The sequence below is a fragment of the Aquarana catesbeiana genome, linkage group LG11, assembly GCF_042186555.1.
Source record: "Aquarana catesbeiana isolate 2022-GZ linkage group LG11, ASM4218655v1, whole genome shotgun sequence".
In the NCBI taxonomy this organism is placed as follows: Eukaryota; Metazoa; Chordata; class Amphibia; order Anura; family Ranidae; genus Aquarana; species Aquarana catesbeiana.
Genome location: NC_133334.1, coordinates 200349516 through 200369951, shown reverse-complemented (window position 1 = coordinate 200369951; position 20436 = coordinate 200349516).

Here is a 20436-nt window from a genome sequence, read left to right as displayed (position 1 = left end):
TGGCTGTATTCTTAACTTTTTCATTTCTTCTTTGACCTCATTGATCAGTGGAATAAAGTTTGCCTGATAAATTTTTTCGACTCTAGGAGTTATTTTAATTCCAAGGTAATTTAGTTCTTTTACCCAAGTGAATGGGAATTCTTTTTGTAAAAACTGAACTTCCTTTTTCTCTAGACCTATGTTTAATATTTCCGTTTTTATTGGATTAATTTTGAAGTTTGACAGTTCTCCGTATTTTTTAATTTCTTTCAGTATGTTTGGGAGTGACACTCTTGGGTTGGATACGTACATCAAGATGTCGTCCGCGTAAGCAGCGATCTTATGCTCTTTTCCTCCTAGTTTCGCTCCTTCTACCTCTTTGTTATTGCGGAGTGTTGCTAATAGTGGTTCTAAAGCCAATACATATAATAGTGGAGACAGTGGACAGCCTTGCCGTGTTCCATTCTGCATCTTAATTTTTGGAGAGAGTCTACCGTTTACTTTAACGACTGCAGTCGGGCCATTATACAAATTTGTTATCCACTTCATCATTTTTGTCCCGATACCCAAATGCCGCAATGTATCCATCATGAAACCCCAGTCTACCCTGTCAAATGCTTTTTCTGCATCCAATGACAGGAATAGAACTGGGGTCTCATTCTGCACCTTCTTGTGCAACATCAATAATGATTTTAGGCTGTTGTCCCGCCCCTCTCTCCCCGGGACAAAACCAGTTTGGTCCGGGTTGATCCACAGTGGGATTAGTTTTTTTTATCCTAGTGGCCAGGATCTTGGAGTACAGCTTCGTATCGGCGTTCAATAGGGCTATTGGCCTGTAGCTTGAGCAGTTAACTTTGTCTTTCCCTTCTTTTGGTAGTATTGTAATATGAGCTAATAACGATTCACTTCTTATTTCTTCATCTTCCCCTAAGGAATTCATATATTCTAATAGTTTTGGAGTCAGCTGTTCTTCAAATTTTTTATAGTATTTGACCGTAAACCCGTCTGGTCCTGGGCTTTTTCCTATGGGAGTTTCCTTTAATGCCAGTTTTACCTCTTCATGCGTAATATTTTTTTCCAATTCTTCTAGTTGGTCTATTTTTAGTTTTGGTAAGTTTGCTTTTTTTAAATATTCTTGTATCTTCTTTGTTCTTGTATTCGCTTCTTTCCAACTTTCCTGTCCTTTTATTGCATAAAGGGAGCTGAAGTATTTTTGAAATGTTATCGCTATATCTGTAGTTTTATTTACCACTTCTCCTTTTTCATTTTTGATCTTCTCAATGTAATTCAAAGACTTCTTTTTTTTTACCAGATTTGCTAGGTATTTTCCTGGTTTATTACCCCATTTATATTTTTCTTGTACTACTCTGTTGTAGTCCTTCCTTTCTTCTTGTTCCATCCAGTCTTTTAATTGCTCTCTCTTTTGAGATAGTAGGCCGAAGATTTTGTTGTTTACTTGATTTTTATGTTTTCGTTCCAATTCATAAATTTCTTTAATTATTTGTTGCATGTTTGTTTTCCTTTCCTGTTTTTTTCTTGCCCCTATGGCTATTAACTTGCCCCTAATAACAGATTTATGCGCCTCCCATATTGTTGCTTTCGATACCTCTGGTGTATCGTTTTCCTCAAAATATCTTTTAATTTCTTCTATGATGCTTTTTTCGGTCTCACTGTCTTCTAATAAAGTTTCGTTGATTCTCCATGGACCCCTTTCAAGGACTTCTCCTTTTATTTTCATTCTCAAGGTTACTGGGCTGTGATCTGAGGCGGTTATTATGCCTATTTTTGTTTCTTCTATTTCTTCCAAGTTTCTATGTTCGACCATGATGTAATCCAATCTGGAGTAAATTTTGTGTACTGTTGAGTAGAATGTGTAGTCCTTTGTGCTGGGGTGCTGAATTCTCCAAGGGTCTATTAGTTGCTGTTCATATAATGTTCTTTTTAATTTCTTTAGTTGATTTACCTCTTTGTCCCTTACTCTTGAGGTACTGTCCATTTTATTATCCATGCTGAAGTTGAAGTCTCCAGCTAATATTAATTTTCCTTGCTTGAATTCCATTAGTATTTTAATTATATCTATCAAATATTTTTTAGGGTCCTTATTAGGACAGTAGACATTGGCCAATGTATATTTTAACCCGTGTATAGTTCCTGTAATAAAAAGATATCGACCCTCCGGGTCTATTTTCCTTTGATCTATTAGAAAACGTACATTTTTCCCTATACCGATGGCTACTCCTTTGGCCCTTCTTATTGGCGAGTCTCCTTGATACCATGTTGGTATGTTTCTTGAATACATTTTGGCATTTGAGTTTTGGGTTATATGCGTCTCCTGTAGGAAAATTATTTCTGCTTTACTTTTTTCTAGTTCTCGGAGAATGATGTTTCTCTTCCCTGGGGAATTTAGTCCTCGGACATTGTAAGAGATTATTTTTATGCTGTTTACGTTTTCCATTCTTGTGCCTTTTCTTCCCCGCCCGTCCTCCGGCCCCCCCCCCACGCGGTCCCCCTAGGTGACCGGATGGAGGGGACACCCAGCGGACGCACGGGGTCTCCTCATCTCTTGTCTCAAAATAGGTGCGCCTATGTAACCACTCATGTGACTCAGACCTTTCCCTCCCCACCCTCCTTCCCTCCCTTTTCCCTCCTCCCACCCTCCCCCTCCCTTTTTTCTGATATGGATTTTTTACCCCCCATATTCTCTAGAGCTGAGAGCGTTTTACTTTGTTTTGTGGGGCATGCTCTGCCCCCTCTGCTCTATTTATTGTGAGGTGGAGCTCTGTAAGACACCCTATTCCCCCCCTGCCTAAGCACTAATAGGGCGACCCCCTGTCCACTCCGTGAGTCCCTGTTTCCCTCTCCCTGCATTTTTGTTGTGTTTTACCAATCCTTTCACTTTCCTTTTTTCCCATCCCATCAACCCCAGCCCCCCCCCCCTTTCCACTCTAAGGCCCCTTGCACCGTTGTGTGGTATTTTCTCAGATATTAATTTCCTCGAGAGTCCACATCTTGATGTCTGATCCTTGAATTTACTTGCCACTGCAGGTCATCTCCTGCCGTTATTCACTCCTGACTATTTGCGTATTTTTCCAGTTCTGGGGAGGGGATTTCTAGTTTGTTGCAAAAGTCCGGAATCTCCTCCACATGTCTTAGCCTCGCACTTATTCCGTTTTTCCTTGCTATTAGACATGCTGGAAAACCCCAGTTGTATTGAATTTCTTGCTCCCGGAGGATTTCTAATAATGGCTTTAGTATCCGTCATCTTTTCAACGTTTCTTGAGATAAATCTTGAAATATTTGTAATTTACCTCCCGCAAACTCTATTTGTGTTTTCCTCTTTAGGTTTATCCAGATCTGTTTTTTTTCTTCCCATTTTTCAAAGCGTACGATTACATCTCTAGATGTTTCCCTTGCGAACCTTTGAGGTTTTTTTACTAGAAAGACACTTTCTATTCCTATTGTGTCAGTTGTTTCCTTTCCCAAGATTTGGTTGAAGAGATTGTTCATTTTTTCTATTAGATTTTCTGCTTGTTCTGTTTCCGGTAACCCACGTATTCTCAAGTTTTTCTTTTTATCTCTATTTTCTTGCTCTTCTATTTTATATGATTGTTCCTGTTGTTCCCGTTTTAATTTCTTTATTTCGTCTTCCAGTTCCTTTATGTTTTTTTGATGTAGGTCTACTTTGATCTCTACTTCTTCCACTCTGTTTAACATATATCCCATATCTTTATGGAGTGTTGACATCTCTGCTTTTAGGGAATTCTCTAGTGCCGCAAACATTTTTTCCATATCCTGTTTTGTTGGCAACTGTGGCCCTTGTTGTCCTTCCTCCTTTCCTCTGTCTTCCTCTCCCATTTCTGGCTCCATTCTGGGTTCTGAGAGGTGGCTGGTTTCTGTTTGTACTTTATACTGGCCTTTTTTATCCTTGTTGTCCTTCTCTTTTGTATCTATTTGTCTGCCCTTTGAACCCACTTGTTTCTCTCCTTCTCCGATTCCTTGCTGTATATACCTGTTCATAGGGCCTGGACTTGGGCCTAGGCTGGTCCTAGGTGATTTCGATATTGCTCCCGCACTTCTTGTTGTTTTCCCCTTCATGTTTGTTTCTATGGCTGGATTTATAAGATCTTCAAAGCTACCTTCCAGAATACCCCTTGATTGGGGTCTCTTAATGATGAAAAAATCTCCCAGCCTTCTTAAATTGACTTATTTTTACTAATATTTCTTTTGTTCCATTCTCATACCCGGCATCCTCCCCACAATCCAATAATAGAAATAATTAATGAGATATAAGTAGTCCCCGTTTTCCAGAAGTTATGTTACTACCTTAAGTACATTAAGCATTCCTTGGTGCTGTTCAATTGTTTAAACCATAGTATTAAGTCCCCATGCACACGGACGTCTCCACAGCTGCTTTTCTGAGCCCTTTCTGCAGCTCAAAAAGGCCTGTCTATGTCAGTCCATGGCCTCACGCCCACCTAGGCGTCTCTGAGCCGCAAGTGGCATAGGCGTTCCTAAGCTGCAAGAAAACAAAAAAAAAAAAAAAACGCTCAAAAACGCTATTGCAAAAATGCTGAAAAAAGCTGAAAAAAGTTAAAAAAAGTCACTGCAAAGACACCGGCGTCTTCACAGCGCTTTTCTAACCGCCCGTGTGCATGAGGGCCCAGGTGCTCAGCAAAATAATTCAAATGTTTTAGCGATATAATGCAATCTAATTCAAGTATTCAGCAAGATGATTTATATATTCTGCAGTATAGTTCCAGTATGAGCTTATATGTTCCACATTTTTGTTACTATGAAATTTCTTCTTATTCCATAGTTTGTACTATCAAGCCTATAGTTAGTACCATTTGCAAAAAACAAAAACAAAAACAAAAAAAAAAAAAAAAATTCACAAGAAAGGGAGATACTGCAGCAGCAGCAGCAGCAAGCAGGTGGGGGCTGGGAGACAACTCTTCCGTTGGCTTGTCTTTCTTTCACCTTCTCCTCTCCCCTGTTCCTCCCCCCTGTTTTTATTGTTTTTCTTAGCTCACTTGATTCTACTTTTTCAGCTCTTTCGCCTTCATTTACTTTCACTTTTCATTCCATTTATTTCATTTTATTTCAATGTGATCTTTCCCTTTCCCTTTCTTTTGTTCTATTACTTTTCCTTTGCTTGTTCACTTCAAGACAATTGCAATAGAAAAGAGCAAAAAAAAAAAAACGCTCAAAAACGCTCAAAAACGCTATTGCAAAAACGCTGAAAAAAGTTAAAAAAAAAAAGTCACTGCAAAGACACTGGCGTTTTCACAACGTTCTCCCAACAGCCCGTGTGCATGAGGGCCCAGGTGCTCAGCAAAATAATTCAAATGTTTTAGCGATATAATGCAATCTAATTCAAGTATTCAGCAAGATGATTTATATATTCAGTAGTATAGTTCCAGTATGAGCTTATATGTTCCACATTTTGTTACTATGAAATTTCTTCTTATTCTATAGTTTGTACTATCGAGCCTATAGTTAATACCATTTGCAAAAAACAAAAAAAAAAAAAAATCACAAGAAAGGGAGATACTGCAGCAGCAGCAGCAGCAAGCAGGTGGGGGCTGGGAGACAACTCTTCCCTGTTTTTATTGTTTTTCTTAGCTCACTTGATTCTACTTTTTCAGCTCTTTCGCCTTCATTTACTTTCATTTACTTTCGCTTTTCATTCCATTTTATTTCAATGTGTTCTTTCCTTTTCCCTTTCTTTTGTTCTATTACTTTTCCTTTGCCTGTTCACTTCAAGACAATTGCAATAGAAAAAAGCCAAAAGAGGGAAAAAAAAAAAAAAAAAAAAAAAATACGGTACTTATCTTTTAGTTGTTGTTGAAGTTGGGACAAAAAGGGACGCTCACTACTGCTTGTTGCTGCTCTCTGATGCTGCGAACGTTCAGGTGCTGTCTCTGATGTTATCAATCTGCCCAGGTCTGTCTGACCCGCTGAAGTCTCAGCTGTTCTCTGCTCTCAGCTCTTCAGTGTCCGCTGCCGCTGCTCCTTGCTCCACTCACCCACCTTCCTGGCTCTCTCCTCCGAAATTCCCCGGTGCACTTCAGCTGGTTCCTCCGCTCTCCGCGGCCGGCAACACCGTTGGGGACTTGAAACAGCCCCCAGCAGCGCACCGTTTTCCCTGCTGCCGTCGCTTCCGAAGCGCTCCGATCTCCGTGGTTTTCCAGTTCTCCTAACCCCCCGTCCTCGATGAGCCTTCTAGCCCATCCGACTCCGGAGGGGTGGGGGGGGGGATGCAGTCAGACGCAGGTACAAACTTCCTCTGGCTTACACCACAAGACAGCTCAGTGAGTGATGAGCAGGGGGGGGCGGGGAGGGAAGCTACCTACACCTTCTCATCAGGCCGATCATTCCTCTCAGCTGCAGGGAGAGGGTTCTCAGGATCCTCACGCCGTGCACAGAGCCATTACCAGGCTCCTCCCTCCGGCTCGAGTGGGAGGATCTAACCAACATTGAGGGGTGTATCTCTCTTTATGAGAAAAGGTGACCTGTCTCCAGGGAGTTCACTGACATAGCCAAAATATGTACTATCTGGCCATGGTATGAAAACAATAAAGATCAATGGAGGGTAGGTCTCTTCAGGTCGGGAACCTGTGGGAGTTGGCTCGTTGCAGTGTGGAAAAGGCCTTCTGCGATCTTCGTTGGACTGGGGTCCAGATCTTGGCTGGGGTAGTGAGTGGTTTAGGGTTCGGAGCTTGGGGTTGGAGATCTTCTTCAGGCATAGGTGGGAGACCCAGGTTGCGGATGAAAGCTTCACTTTCGTAGAGATCTCTCAGAGAGTATTGGACGCCATCTTTAGAAGCTGATAAGCGAAAAGGGAACCCCCAGCGGTAATGGACCTGATGATTTTGTAGATGTGTGGTGACAGGGCGGAAGCTGAGCCTTTTGGCTAAAGTAATCGGGGATAGATCACTGAATATCTGGATCTTATTATGCTTAAAGTCATGTTGATGGGGACAAGGGCCTCATCCCCACAACCCTTGCCCGGTGGTTGTGGGGGTCTGCAGGCGGGGGGCTTATCAGAATCTGGAAGCCCCCTTTAACAAGGGGACCCCAAGATCCCAGCCCCCCCGTGTGAAATGGTAACGGGTACATTGTACTTCTACCATTTCACAAAAAAGTGTCAAAATTTGTAAAAAAACACACAGACACAGCATTGAACAAGTCCTTTATTAAAAAAGGAAAAAAATCCTTCCTCGTCCCGGAATACGGAGAAAGATGCCGCCACAACACAAGCCCCCTCCATGGGAGGAGCCCGCTGAATGACGCTGGAACTGCCGTGATAGTTCTTAAAAAGCTGAGGGCAGGGCCACCCGTGACATGTACAGGTGACCCCGCCCCCTCTGAGGGGGACCACCACGCCATTTTTTTTTTAAATTTTGGTGCGAGGTTCCCCTTAATATCCATACCAGACCTGAAGGGCCTGGTAATGGACTGTGGGGGAATCCCAGGCTGTTTTTATCAATGAACTTTTATGTGTATTGTCGGGACCGACAATTCATTAATAGCCGGTGTCTTGCCGAGAAAGTTCCCCCGGCGGATAAGGACCCCCCTGTACTGCGCATGCGCTGCGCTTGCACAGTACGAATGACTACGGAGCCGCCAAAAGTTTCTGAAATTGAACAGCTGATTGTCAGCTCTACACAGCACCTGCGCACTACATTCTGCCTTGAGTCCAGGTTCAAGCCCCACCATCCAAGTGGACATAGAGTTAGAATAAAAATATGCCAAGCTAAGCGAGCCCGCGAGGTGCCCTGTACAGCTGACTCACAGGTGTTCAGCTTTGGCTATTTTCAGCAGCTCGTACTGCGCAAGCGCTGTGCCTGCACAGTACAGGGGAGTCTTTATCCGCCAGGGGGAACTTTCTCGGCAGAACATTGGCACTAGCGCTAACACTTTTAAATTACTTTTTTCTTCCTTTAGAAATGCCATTTTGCTGTCAGACTGTTCTAAACACGGGAAACACGCACCACTTTACAGGCATACTATAGACACCCCCCAGGTACGAAATTTAAAGGAATATTACACTTTTATTGTTTCACTTTAGGCATTATTAAAGGGGTTGTAAAGTTATTTTTTTTTTTTTTTTAAAATAACAAACATGTTATACTTACCTTCACTGTGCAGCTCGTTCACTGTGCAGTGGCCCCGAACCTGGTCTTCTGGGGTCCCTCGGCGGCTGTTTCAGCTCCTCCCCGCAAGCATTTACCACCTTCATGCGAGCTCCCTCGCACGGTGGTGAGTGCTTGCGGGCGCGCTCCCGTGATACAGCCGGCGGCTATAGCCGCTCGCTGTATCACTCGGCCCCGCCCCCCGGCGCGCCGCGTCATCGGATGTGATTGACAGCAGCGCGAGCCAATGGCTGCGCTGCTTTCAATCCATCCACTGCAGCCAATCAGCGACCAGGCTGAGCTGCAATGAAGCTGACGAGGACGAGGAGCGAAGATTCGAGGCGTCAGGTAAGTAAAACGGGGGGCCTGGGGGCGGCGGTACTGTCAAAAGTTTTTTCACCTTAATGCATAGAATGCATTAAGGTGAAAAAATTTTTACCTTTACAACCCCTTTAAAATCACTGCTCCCGAAAAACCAGCCATTTTTAAAACTTTTTTTGCATTGATACATGTCCCCTGGGGCAGGACCCGGGTCCCCAAACACTTTTTATGATAATAACTTGCATATTAACCTTTAAAATTAGCACTTTTGATTATTCATGTTTGTGTCCCATAGACTTTTTAAAATTTTTTGTCTGTTCACATGTTCTGCTGTGAACCGAACAGGGGGGGTGTTCGGCCCATCCCTAGTTATCATTGAGAATCATGGGGTACAACTTGTCAAGCAACTTGGAGGTCCAAAGTCGCCCAACTGTGAAACAAGTCATATATATTTTAATAGAAAGGAGCTCTCATTTATACTTGCATTTACATCAGCAGAACAAATGCAGGAAGTGATGTGTGCACATGGGCCAGAAGCAAATGTGTGGGGATGCCAAACAAATCAATGAACCCCACCCTCACCAAATCTAACTACCACATCCACCCCACATTGATTAAGTACAAGTACATAGCATACCCTTATCCGGAAAATGAGCAGCACCTCCTCTTTGCTAAAGAGGGACCTTGCCATGTGCACCTAGATGGAGATCCTGACCAGCACAGGAACTTCCGGGTGATTACAATGACTTATTTCTGTGTCAGAAGGCGAAACCACACTCTTTTGATCGCTGCTGCGAATATTTGATCGCAACCACAATTATAATTTTATTATTTTTGTTTATTTGCAGATATGCAAATTTCTATTTCTACTTATGATATTTAAAGGCGTTCGATAAGAAATGGTGTCCCTGGGTTAGCAGCAGGTGAATGACAAAAAACAAAAGACCCAGTTTGAGCCCTGGTTCACACTGACAGAGGGAGGAAATCGTTCAGCTGAAATCACACAATTTCATTCTCGCATGTCAGTCCCGACTGCAGGGGGTATTTCAGAGACATCTGTGCAGGTTTCTGCACTGATATTAAAACAAACTGCACCCCAAAGTCGCATCAATTAAAACAGTGCAATTGCCACCGCTTTGACATGTCAAATCGCACCAATGTAAACTAAAGCTGACACATACAACACTGCCTATCCACCAGCTGAATTCATTATCTGCAATTCTCCACAGCTGTTATATATAAAGATTCCACCTTTATCATTTACTTGCAGGTGTGCAGAAGCCTAGGTTTACATTTGAGCGATTTGTCATGCGATTTGAGAGATAAAATCGCATGACTATTGGCAGCAATGGCACTGTTCCAATCGATGCGACACCAACTTTGTGGCGCGCACTAATTTGCTAAAGTAGTTCCTGCACTACTTTTGCCGATTTCATGTGCGAAGTCAATAGACATTTGTCTATGAAGCCACACGGATGTCTATCAAGTAGCACCTGAAATCATGCTGACCTTGCTACTTTGAAATCGTGCTACTTCAAGTGAAGTAGCGCAATTTCAAAGTAGCATCAATGTGAACCAGGGCAAAGAGATTATTTTTTTGGTGCACAAATACTTATTGAAAGAAAATATAAGAGATATTGCACTTTCCCAAAACCACCACCTACAAAAACGAAAGAGAAAGAAAAGTAGAAGAAAAAAAAACACCACAACAAAGCTCAATAATGTACTTTTATTTTACCAGCAGAAAAAATGTACATTCATTTACTAGCTTCAAAAAAATTTGGACAGGATATATGGTGCTACATTTAGCAGTGGGATTTTAAGGTACCTGCTCATAGGAGCTTACAATCAAAAATTTGATAAAACCTTAGAGTGGTCACAGCTTTAATTTCAGTGTATAATGGGCAACACATCACATTTTTATCTGCAAGATTATAGAAACATACTTAACAGTCATTCTTACAAAGCATTCCAACATAATATTACAAAAGACTTATTCAAAACACCCACCACCAGCCCACAATGCACACATACATACATTGGTGACCATGTTCTGCTGGAAGCTGCATTTTGGTGTACACGATTAAACGAGATAAAAAAGGGTAGAAGGTCAGCAGATGCTTCTAAACGATGTTTGCATGATCAGACAGGAGCAATACACACACAACATTGACAGCATGGCCACATAAACCCACTTTTGATTGAAAAAATGCACAAGAATTGTATTAAATATCCCTAGTTGGGCATTTGTCAATATGCACAATATCATTCCTTCTCCCCCACAAATCACAGCAAAAAAACCTGACCTTCTCAGGCCAAACGAACCCCCCTACTGCAGGCCTTTATATAAGAGAGATTGTATTGTTAGCACACTGACACACCCAATAGAAGTACACACCCACCAGTATCTTTCAATCTATCTCTTCATGTATGTCTAAAGTGATTGCACCTGATGAGCAGGAACACATAATACTATTCGCAACTGTGTTAGCCCTTGGCTATATGCATCAAATCTCCAACTACAGGACAAAGATCAAAGTCTATTTGTATCCACATAAACAAAGCAACAGTTTTCTAAGCATATGTACCTGTGCAGTGTAAGACCTAAAATTTTAAATGTCCAAGTCCCTGGGCATGATTAGTGCTAATAAACATTAACATCAGTCCCTGGCTGCAATGAGCTTTCAATCTAAAATCCAAAAGTAACTTTCTTACATTAGAACCTATTTCGACAGGAGACAAATAGAATGCCAGCATGTCTTTGGATTGTGGTGAGAAACGCACACAGGGAGAACATTTAAACTTCAACACAAGCATTAGCATGTTGGGGAATTGAACAATCATCCCAGGTGCTGCTAGACAGAACTGCTACCCACTTAGCCACCAGGCAGCCTCACACGTTTTCTGCATCTCTGTGGTGTGAACCAGCCCTAAGGCCATAGCCATGCTCAGTGTCACAAGCAATATACAATATATTGGCCTAAGTATTGGGACGCCTGCCTTTAAATGCACATGAACTGTAATGGCATCCCCGTATTAGTATTGGGTTCAAAACTCATTTGGCCCACCCTTTGCAGCTATAACAGCTTCAACTCTTCTGGGAAGGCTGTCCACAAGGTTTAGGAGTGTGTCTATGGGAATGTTTGACCATTCTTCCAAGTGCATTTGTGAGGTCAGGCACTGATGTTGGATGAGAAGGCCTGACCTACAGTCTCCTCTCTAATTCATCCCCAAGGTGTTCTGTTGCGTTGAGGTCAGGACTCTGTCCAGGCCAGTCAAGTTCCTCCACCCCAAAATCACTCATCCATGTCTTTATGGCCCTTGCTTTGTTCACTGGTCCAAATGATTTGGTGGAGGGGGGATTATGATGTTGGGTTATTTTTCAGGGGTTGGGCTTGGCCTCTTAGTTCCAGTTAAGGGAACTCTTAAGGCATCAGCATACCAAGACATTTTGGACAATATAGGTGATGGAATTACATTACTCAAGAGTTATTCTTCTTGATTTATTCTGTGATATTTGGAGTTTTTTTGTGGGTGAGAGTAGAATATTACCCCCATATTTTTGGGAATTACATTTTGATTTCATTTGATTTTGTTGGTACACATATCACATTTTTTGGGCTCAAATTATGAATATTTGGAAATAATAAAAAGCACAAAAAATTGTGATTTATTTTAAATTTGCATCAGCAATGGTATTGTTTGTGGATTGTAAAGACACCTCTGTGAGTTTGGGTAAAGATAGTTGTGAGATGGAGAGTAACAAGTGAAAGTGAAACAGAAAAAATGGAAAATTGTATCATACTTACCGTAATTTTCCTTTCCTGACGCCAATCCATGGCAGCATACTAGTGACAGGCTCCGCCTTTCTCCCCTCCCTCAGGACCAATGAAGTAGCATAAATTAAAGGCCAGTTAGGCCCTGCCCCATTCTTCGTAATTAGCTAGATACAGAAACGCACAAGGATGGGTCTGTATGCTGCCATGGATTGGCGTCAGGAAAGGAAAATTACGGTAAGTATGATACAATTTTCCGTTTTCCTGACGCCACCATGGCAGCATACTAGTGATACATATCCTAGCTGACAGGGTGGGTTCTGCTTAACAAAACAAAATAATTATTTTATATATAATATATATTTTCAAATGGTACAAAAGACTGAACAGTCATTCCTCCGAAGCCCAATGATGACAAGGCACCTAGATCTATTCTGTAAAGGTTGAAAAGGCATGAAGGTATGCTGGGAAAAGCATGCCACTTTCCTGTAGAATGAATCCATAGATTCTTTCAACTGGGCTGCCTATGAGGCCTCAACCCCTCTGGAAGAGGATGCATCCAGGCACTGAAGGAGGCTCACAAACCATTTCCCATCTGCACGATCAATCTTGCTAAAGTCCAGGAGGCAACCTCTTTTGCCTGATGAATTCCATCTGGAACAGTAAAAGACTTATCATATGAACTGAAAGGAGCAATTGTGGACAGAAACTTCTTTCAAGCTCTGGGAATGACCAATTTGTGTGGTTTTCTTGCTTGAATGTCTGGAAAGTTAGGCAATGGACAGATGATTGATAGATGGAGGGCTGTCGCTACCTCTTATATAAGCTGAACTACAGGATGCAGCTCTACTCCTGTAACAAAAGGAATATGCTTTACTGAAGCTCTAAGGGCTTGAAACTCGAACCAACTTCTTTTTGACGATTTGCACTAAATACCGGTTAGTAAGCATTGTCTTAAACCGAACAATGCCCTGTTGGAGTAAACAGTTGAAATAAACCCCAACAGCATCGAAAGATTCTAATTGTGAAAGATTCTCTCTCGCGGTTGACGAAACCTCCTGACTGTCTTCAAAATTTTGCAAACTAAAGGGCCTTTGCCCAAATTAAACCTTGTTCTTGCTGACACCTGCAACCTCAAAAGAGTATAGGGTAAGGTTCATGTCCAATATGACCTACAAGAAGACCAGAACAGCTGCCACCAGAGGCGCAGTAAGAATAATATCTTGCCATGCAAAATAGAAAAAAACACAAGTTTGTTCCAGATCTTGGCATAGAGGCTGTTAGTAGAGTGCCTTTCGCACCCCCCAAAGTACACTCTTGGAGCAACTCTGGAGCAATCTAGGTTCTGTGGCTTCCCCTTCCCACCATTATGCTTGCATCTCTGGTCTGTGCATGTGTGCAGGGGAATTGACTTCTGTATTCTGAAGTAGATAGCCAGGAAGCACCAAGACTCCTATGGTCAGAATGGAGGGGTGGTCGTGACTACCATGCTCATTCTTGACAGCTTCCAGAGGAATTTCATTATGAGAGAGGTTGGGGAAAAACATATATAGTGGGCTTGATTGCAGTTTCATGGAGAAACTCAGCTTCTGTTCTCTGCTTTGGGGAGCGGAAACCGAGTCAGACCTCTTCTTAAATTGGCATTTGCTGTGAAAAGCTAAGAAGCCTGTCTGTGGTAGGCCACCTGTGGACAAGCCTCCCCCTCATGCTCTGGCAAGCTTGCATGATGGACAGTAAGTCCGTGTATTCCAGTCCCCTAGGAGGTAAATTGCTTCCGGAATTTGCTGGTGATCTTCCTACTAGACAAGTGCATTCGTTTTCATCCGAATGCATTTTCATCCGAATTTCAGGTATTTTCGTTATCGTTTTAACAAACGATAATGAAAGTGCAGAATCCGAAAAACGAAAGATCTGACATAAGCAAATGCTTTATTTTCATTTTCGTTGCTACAACAGTTCGATATAGATAGGAGATTCGACATGATGATGACAATAACAATCTGTGTCCATCAAACCTGTGGTCGAATGTGCCTAACCTTAACTCTATTAGTCCAAGATTATTCTACATAGAGAGAAAAGATTCGACATAGAGAGAAAAGATTCGACGTAGGGGAGAAAAGATTCAACGTAGGGGAGAAAAGATATATAAAAATAATGATGATGATGAATGTTATTGGCTGATTGTAACCAAAGAGGAGGAGCAGTAAAATAGCTAGAACTAAGTACACACGTACTTTGGCTTACGGTGTCTGTTGAAAGTTTTAAGAAGATTCGACGAAGCAGGTAAACTATATGGCGTCGTACAGTTTAGCTGCTCCATTGAATCTTCTTTGAACATTCGATAGACACCATAAGCCTTCAATGACAGATTCAACCTTAATTTGGATTTTCGGACTAATGCAATTTTTAACGAAAAACAAAAATAAATAAAAACGAATTTCGGGAGTAACTAAATAAATGTATTTTTCGGACGAAAACTAAATTCCGAAACAAAATATTTCAGTGTGCACATGTCTACTTTCTACCCAGACATTCTGGGTTCTACATCTCTTAATTGCATATTGCCGCAAGATCCTCCCTGGAGCTGTTGTCCTGTTGCTCGACCGCAAGATGACTGGTCACCCTTGATTCTGTGTAGCGAAGTCAAAGTGATAAAAAAGGCTGCCTGACCTCCCAGCGCTTTTGATACTACCTTCCTTGGCTAGAAAAATCCGCTTGCTTTGACCGACAGACCCTCGCAGTGCGCCTTCCAGGCTGTCTTGCTGATATGATTCATCACATTGATCCAGTCAGATGGTTCGTGACATCCTCAAGGTCTTTCCATCACGAGGGCCGCTATACATACTGCGTGACACTGACCATAGCTGCGCTGAAACCTGTTTCCTCCATTGTAGTTGAAACTAGCAACGGTGCCCATGTACCCAAGGATTCATCTGTATGAATGACAACATTACGACCAGGAGGCTGAGACACCTAGAAGTCATCCAGGAAGTAGAGGCATCTGATCTCAGAATTCTCCTTATGACCGTCACCGTCCTTTTCTGATGGAAGCAAAACAGAGGAACCAGTAGAGCCCCCACAGGCACTTTAACTGTTGGAAAGCAAAAGTTGGCCTTTTATTTATTTTTTTATGTAGAAAGGAATGACGCCCAGGTAGTGGCGAATCTGGAGACCCTGTTCTCCAAGAGGAACTGACACGGCACTTAAACCTCTGTGATTATTCTTAGAGATATTCATAGGCTAAAAGGTAGGCTGATAAAGCGGAGATGTGTCCAACCAATCACCAAATTTACTTACTTTGGAATAAAAAAGAAAAGAAAACATGTTTGAGATGCAAGGCTAAGAATCCTGACGATCTAGCGAAAGCCTCCAGCCATCTGCTGCAAGCTAATGCGTCTCTCCAACCCCCGTGACCTACAAACAGGGGTGGGTAGGAAACCTACAATCTCTCCTGTGAGATGGGACAGGACAGCTCCCCTCTGAATCTGAAGTGTCTGTAAGTATTGTAACCGCCGTGGTTGCGGTGGATCTGTCAGCTCCAAGGGGGAGAAAAAGGTCCGGAGAAGGAAAAGTGAGGAATCCACCAAAGTGGCCACGAGTGCCTATCCTCCAAGGATCTGCACAATCCACTGTCCAGTAATCTGTGATGCGTGCCCACTGGGACTTACCTTAAAAGTCTGGGCATGCACCCGGTAAAAGGGTTTTGTGGGTACCTGCTGTACACCCAAAGATTTTCATTTATGGACCTTATGAAAGGTTGCCCCTAGAGGAGTGGAACCTAGCAGGAGAAACACATTTCTCCCTTTATTTATTATTATTTATTTTTAGTTATATTTTTTTTTTCTTTACTTTCCTGCTTTCTGTTATGGGAGAACGGACCCTCCTCCTGTCACTTCCAACATGACTGTCTCTGGTTTCATATCAAACAGAGATCTTGCACTATAAAGTGACTATTCCAATTTTGTTTCTAGGAAGCCAAACACAGCCCTGGGTCTCAACCATATGGTACCCCTAGCCGTAACTGAGTATAGCATTCCCTTGGCCAGGCACCAGGTTGAAAATATTGCTGCTTACGCAGTGAAGTTTGCTGATACATCTTGGCCAGGTCCCAAGATATCAGCCCTAAGGATTTCCTCTCCAACCATATCCTGGGAGCAGAAACCCAAAATACCCATCACCAAGGTAAGGGCCTCTGTTGAGTGGCAGGCCCTTCCCAGTCGCCACCCTATTGGACAACAGCCAGTCCCACTGTAGGCATGGATTTCAGCGATGCTATATCCGCCTTGAATTAAACCAGTTCCCTAATGGAATAGTGATTGCTCTTTGAAAGGGTAAATATGACTTTGTCTTTTAACCCATGTAATGGTCTGCATGACTGCCTGGATACACAGTTCTCCAAAGAAAAACTGACACCAAGTAGCTCCAGATCTTCCTCTGGTGCAAAGGAGCTAAAATCATTTGCAGGCTGTGCCCCCTCCTCAGGAGTACTGAGAGGATAAGTGATCCATGAGGCAGGTTGTTCTGCTAGTGGCTAGACCCGCAACAAGGAGGCTGGCTAGCTAGAGTAATTACAGTGAGTTTAAAACAAAAGTTTTGTGCCACCTTATAAGTAATGAGGACATTCAGTATTACCTGTCAGCTGCACACCCACCCTTCTTTCTGGTCTTGACTTACCATTTATGGGAGAGTCTTCCCATCAGGACCCAGTCAATCATCTCTAACTTTTCTATATTCAGTTTCACGTTTTAATTTCACATATATTTCAAGAGAAACAGTGCCACGTCTACACTCTCAATTCATTTTGTGCTTCACCTAGGTGGTAGTAATTTTCTAGAGGCAGCAAATTTCTCCTTTGAATACCAGGGCATTCCCTAAAATATTTTATTTGTGGATTCCGTAGCACAGTTTATGTTTTTCTATGTAAGAGATGTTGTTTCCCATTTAAATTTGCAGTTGTTTTTTGTGTTATTTAAAGTGGTTTCTGGAAGTGTCAGATTCAATGCCTCTGATTTTTTGTAATTAATTTTGAAGTTTGACATATAGCTATATTGGGAGAATACGTTACATAATTGGGCATGGTGATGTGTAGTTGGGATATGAAAAATAGTAAATCGTCAGCGTATGCTGCACATTTGTATGTTTTGTTTTTGATATTGAAACCATGAATATCGGGTAGTTTGTTTACAATGCGAATGAGTGGTTCCAGAGTGAGGATGAATAGTAGGGGTGACAATGGGCATCCCTGTCTTGTCCCATTTTGAATCCTTACTTTGTCAGATAAAGCTCCATTAATTTTAATTTGGGCTGTCGGGTTGTGGTATAGCATCTTTATCCAAGTTAACATATTTGTTTTTAGTCCTATATGTGAGCACACGGCAAATAAGAAGTCCCACGACACCAGGTTGAAGGCCTTCTCCGCATCGGTTGATAAGACCATGCCTTCGAGTTTATCTGTGTGTGTTTTGTGTATGAGATTCATGGCCTTGATCACATTATCTTTGGCCTCTCTCCCAGGCATGAATCCCACCTGTTCAGGTCCTATTAATTGATTTAGTAATGGTCTTAGTCTATTTGCTAGTATTTTTGTGTGTATTTTCAGATCTAGATTCAGTAAGGAAATCGGTCTGTAATTGGCACAATCTGTAGGGTCTAATGGCTGAAACTTGATGTGGACTAGAATAGAGCAGATTTTCACTTCCAAAAAATGCTCTCTATTTAGCTCTCATTTTGGTATTTACTATAGCGCCGGGTAAAAAAGACACTTGAATTAAAATGAGAGCTATTTTCAGGTCTGAGCATGCTCAGTTGTGTTGGCACCTAGTTGTCCAAAACGGGGAATTTTTCACTTCTCAGACTTTTAAAGATATTTCAGTGTAGAAATCACGTTTTCACACAGTTTAAAAGCAGATTATCTTTAAATAATATGCCGCATATTTCAGTACCATTTAGGCAATTATATCATGCTCTAAACATTTGTTCCATGTGCACTACTCCAGGTTTTAGCAGAGTAAGGGTTTGGGCGCTATTTGGTTTCAGGGAACTATAGTAAATTCGATTTTGGGAGTATTTTCTCACCAGCGCTATAGTGAATACCGTTTTAACGTTAATTAGCGGCAATTAGCTCTAATTAGCATCGCAGCTCTATAGTAAATGACCCCCAGTATCTCACAAAAGTGAATACCCCCTCACATTTTTGTAAATATTTTATTATATCTTTTCATGTAACACTGAAGAAATTACACTTTGCTACAATGTAAAGTAGTAAGTGTACAGCTTGTATAAGAGTGTACATTTGCTGTCACCTCAAAATAACTCAACACACAGCCTGCCAAGCCCGTGACATAACGCGACCATATTGGGGATTTGAAATAAATTAGTGAAATGGAGAGCACTATGTTTCCTGTATTTGTATTATTCTGAATCACATTTTGAGAGGAGATACCTTATCTGGGAAGCTTCCTGTGTGAGAAACCTATACTGAGTAGCAGGCTGGAGCAAGAGGAGTGATACCGGATCGGAGAGAAAGTAAAGAGATTTCATTCTGAGCGTTTAAAGTTCATTGTTGAGGTGAGCAGGTATAACAGCTGGTGGAGGAGTACACAGTTTAACATTATCTACAGAGCACGGTAAAAGCACACAGTGGTGGACTAATTATTTATTAGAAATTACAGCAATCAAGAAATCACAGAAGTTGATCAGCATTTATATGAACTTTATATTTATGAATTGATTTTTGTACTGTGTTGAAATTTAATTCACAATGTATTGTATTTATTAGTTTCATGCAAGTTGGTAACGTTGCACTATTTATACACAATTATAATCCTCATCATATGCTTTGTAAGGGGAAGAGATTTGTACCTCTAAGAAATAATCTAATAGCTCTTCTTTATGAGAAGGAACCTCACAAGCATGAAGTTCGGCAAGTCCTTGAGCTACTGGACTCTTTTTATTTTGTTTATACAGTACAGGACTTCTAATGGCCATCATTGTAAAGATAACATCCAAGCAGTTATTCTGCTGTTTGACAAATTACCATCGCTTATTTTGTCACTTTGTAAATATTGGAGAGGTTGATGTGCCATTTCAATAATGATTTTCTCACCCTGAATGTAACTTCTAACATTTTGAAGGGCCCAGACTGTGGCTAATAACGCTTTCTCACAGTTATTCAATTTTACCTCTACAGGTGACAGGGACTTACTTAAATATGCGATGACTTTGATCGAATTGTCTTGTTTTTGACACAGTACCGCACTGATACTGAGGTTTGTAAAACCAGTTTCCAGATAAAAGGGTTTACCCCCCCTCTGGATATGTCAAACATGGGGCTTGGGTGAGTGTCCTTTAAACCAGTTGCTGACCACCGCACGACGATGTACATCGCCAAAATGGCACAGGTCGGCAAATGGGCGTACCTGTACGTCCCTGCCTCCCAGAAGGTGGGGGGCCCGATCGGGCCTCCCCCCGGTGCCTGCGGTGGTCGGTTTCATTACAGGAGCGATCCGTGCTGAGGAGGCAGCCACCGATTCATGGCCACCCCCTCGCGATCTCTCCTGATGAATGAGAAGCTTCCTCTGCTTCTGTAATGTAAACAGAAGCAGAGGAAGTGATGTCATCTCTCCTCATGCAGTCTTTTCATTCCGGCACCCGAGGAGAGAAGACATCAATGTGAGTCTGCACCAACACTACACTAACACCAGTACACATAGGCACATAAACCCCCCCATCACCCCTTGCACCCCCAGTCACAGTTTCACCGATTGCAGTGTTTATTTTTTTACTGATCACTGCATTTGGTGTCATTTGTGACTGTAATAAGTGTTAGGGCAGCTAGTGGTAGACCCCTTCAGGTCTAGGGTACCCCCCTAATAAAGGTTTAACCCCCTGATTACTCCCCAGTTAAACCTTTCATCCCCTGTCGCCAGTGTCACTAAGCGATCTTTTTTCTGATCACCATATTAGTGTCACAGGTGATGCTAGTTAGCCAGGTAGGTATTTAGGTTCACCGTCAGCTTTTATAGCGTCAGTACCCCCATGTACTACCTAATAAAGGTTTTAACCTCCTGATTGCCCCCTAGTTAACCCTTTCACCAGTGATCACCGTATCAGTGTTACGGGTGACGTTGGTTGGTTTCTTTTTTATACCCGCCGTTTATTACCCAATAAAGGTTTAACCCTCTGATTGCCCGGTGGGTGATGTTAGTTTTAGGGTCAGTTAGGGT